Genomic DNA, 3,686 nt, shown 5'->3' on the forward strand with positions numbered 1-3,686 from the left:
GGATGAAAAATTATAGAGAGAGAAAGTAGGGAAAACGTGTATTTAGAGTGAGAAAATGATGGATTTTAATGGTAAATGGATGGATGATGATGTGAAAATGGAAATCTAGGAGCCTTGTGAGCCCTCAATGCAAGCCTTGTGAGCCCTCAATGCTTCCTCTCAATTCGGGATCCTTAATTTTGCCAGGATCAGGCGTTTTTCAATGCAAACAAGAGACAAGATTGAATGAAACTTCAACAAACTTACATTAAGAAGGTTAAACAACCTGGATTCTGAAATATGCCTTGACCTTCTGGCCAGCCACTTTCTAGAGCACATCCAGACTGAGGGGAAATGAGGGAGAAAAGATTATTTATAGGTTGGAAGAATTACTAATATACCCCTTTGGGTATTTTCTATTTTCTTTTCTTGCCATTTTTGCCTCTTTTTCTCCATGGGTTGAGAGTTTCCCCTTGTAATCTTCAACTTCTTTCTTTGGAAGGCTTTTGAGAGCCCAATGGACAGATCAGGTAGTGGCCCACCTTCCTCTGATTTCTCATTTTAAGGCCCCAAACACCCTTTTTCTCCTTTCAAACCCCCTTTTGAGAATCACTTAACTCTAAAAAATTCTCCAACTCCTGTACAATTGTATCTTCGTATTCCTGTGAATTTTTGCACATGTGAAACTATAGAATACTCATCAGTAATAAACCTGCTTGACTTCAAAGAAGCCAAGGAGTTTAGTTAAAAGTAACCATAATGTGCAAAAATTAGAATTTATAGTTCATGCATAAATATTTGGTTGAATCAAATAATAACATGATAAATTCTAAATTAATAATACCATAATCATTTAAAATGTATCTCTATATTATCTCATCCATTAAGTTATCATGTTATCATAGCTCTTCGGCAGGGCCGGCTGATAGTTGATAGCGATAGCCAGAATGGAGCAAGCGGATTACTTTTACCATCATGGATGTAGAATGGAGAAATAGAGATGGCTGCAGATATGTGCCAGGGAGAAAGCGAGGTGGGTGAGTGATGTAGATTTTACCATCACTCGGTGAAGACACATATCAAGGCAGATTGCTACAGAATGTTGGCACCTATTTATTTTGGATTGGCATCCAATACTATGTAATCCACAACTATGATGCTACTAGAGTGTTTTGCTCTAAGCTTACCTTTATATAAAAACCACCATGGTACTTGGGATATTAAAAAATGCCTGAATTCTTCTCATTTTTTAGGTTTCCCAGAGTGCCTATCATATCATGCAGCACATCAAGCAATGGGGACGTGAGCCCATCACGTAGTTTGGCGAAAGAGAAAAGGGGGTGTTAAATTATCGTCGTTATTATTTTTGCGTCAATCAAATAAAAATTTTAATTTGTAAAATTACTGAGAAATGTATGAGTGGGAGTAAGGTCGTATCCATAGGGATTGGCTCTTAGAGGTAGAATTTACTAATGAGTTGGGTTAATAGAGAGAAGGGATCTAATAGGATAATTCTAATAGGTAATAATATGAATTATGAATATTATTATGTTCTTCTACGTTTTTGCAAAGGGAACTCCCGCTATATATTTTATTTAAATTTTAAATTTTATATAGAGGTAAAGGGTTCTATTATTAATTTTAGGATTTTTTATGGAATTTTTAGAAGTCGATTGGTAGACGAAATTCAAAAGTCAAATATTTAAGGCAAAGTATTTGATAAAATGCCTAAATGAATATTTTTTGATAGTTTGGCTTTTGCTCGAAATCAAATTATTTCGATTTCGAGGAAATGGATTGGGGATAACTCCTCAATCCGTGATTAACATTCTACTAAAACTACTAACTAAAAAATTGAATTACTTGCCGGATTCTGCAGCAACTCGAGATTGTCGACAGCTCCAGATTCTGTTCCAGATTTAGGTAAATCATAGCCGTGGAGCCCTTTAAGTTAGATGGTCCTCTCCGAGTCAGCAGCGTCCTCTTCAGCTCCACCGCCACATGTTCAAGCATTATTCATCCACATCTGCATCCCTAGCTGAGTTGTTGCCTGAAAATAAAATAAGAAAATTACAACCTGATCTTGACAGTTCGATCTTCAAAAAGAAGATCGATGGTCAAGATTATGTCGTCACTTTTAAGAAAAGCCCGTGGCGACGTGGGCTTGGGCTCAGGCCATGCAAAGCCTACTAGAGTTTTTAAACATGACTTTTGTGTATGTTGGCCCGTGTGCCTAGTGAAGGCTTATCAAGCCTGATCTGATGATGGAGGACCATCTAGCCTTGAAGACCATGTTACTTTATGTTTGTTCGCTCATGTTTGGACCTCGGTACGGGCCTACATTTTTTTTCGTGTGCGAGCCCATGTATGGGCATGTATGTTGGACCTCTCTCTAATTAGGGGTCTCTAAAAGACTTACTGATGGGTTCTAGAGGCCTTGACATGAATGAAGAAATCAAAATATTCCGCAACGGAAGACTTTAACGGAATCGAACGCCATCAATAAAACCATGAAATAAAGTACCTTTGCACAGATCACATTCGTGATTTCTTGGATCCCAGAGTGAGACGAGTCGAGCTGCTCAAGTGCGCAGCCTCTAGACATATCCACGCTATCCTCGGCACGTCGAATTTCCTCCTTCTCATTGACGAGCCCCGTTCTACCTCCACCCTCGTCGTTACGTCATTCCGATCGCATTGGGCATGGGAAGGGGTGTTGGGAGAGGAGAGAAGAAGGGGAAGGCACCTGAAGAATTGTGGCCTGGGTGAATTCTGTTTAGGGCCTTCCCTTATTTATACTAAGTGGGTATTTTGCATAAAAACCCCCCAAAACTTAAGTATATCATCCGATATCCAAAAGACCATATGCGTGTGACCCTCTAGGCCCATGTATCAGTCTAGTAAACGACTGTAGAGACCCAATAACCTTTATTGGCCTTCCAAATTTATCAATTATATCATCATATATATTAATTTATGTCGGATCATTTTAACCCAATCGCCAAGCTACACCTCGTGTTCTAGAAGATACAAAGGAGTGTGTATCGACTCACCCATGGAACATGTTCTTCATCAATTATTGTGTACTTCTAATCCCTCATCCACTTAAATGCTCCTAGGATGACTACGGGTATGGTCAACTTTCAAACCCTAATCGGTCATCCGAGTTAGTACTATGCATTGGGAAGTCATCAGAGAACTCTTCTCTGATATTTCACTACCTTGGCCAAGGACTTCATCACATCATCTTCCTTGAGCTGTCACCTCTCATACCGTGGGTGGACGATCCCATCTTGACAATGATAAATCCAAAATGATAGAAATATATATGTGCAATTCTAGCTAATTTATCTACTTCTTTATCTTTATCTGGATATATTATCAACATTTATGTTAAGTTGTGAAAAATCATGAAATAAAATCACCTTTTTCTAATTTTGAGTTAATTGTTGTCATCTGTGGGACTAACCCCAATTAACTCAAAGAGTTAGGTGATACTTTCATGAATAAAGGGGATAATTAAATGAAGTAGAAGCTATTTGGCCCAAAGGATCAGGCCCAGCCATAACCTTGGTCTAAGAAAGGAGGCCCAAATCAAGACAACTGGCTCTAGTCTAAAGGCCCACTAAGGAAGCTCCATTAAGCCCACTATGAGAGGCATCTTGTGCCAAAGAAAGGAGGGCAAGGGCAACGTCCAGTCATGATTA

Source organism: Wolffia australiana, chromosome 10 (genome assembly GCF_029677425.1).
Source record: "Wolffia australiana isolate 7733 chromosome 10, ASM2967742v1".
In the NCBI taxonomy this organism is placed as follows: Eukaryota; Viridiplantae; Streptophyta; class Magnoliopsida; order Alismatales; family Araceae; genus Wolffia; species Wolffia australiana.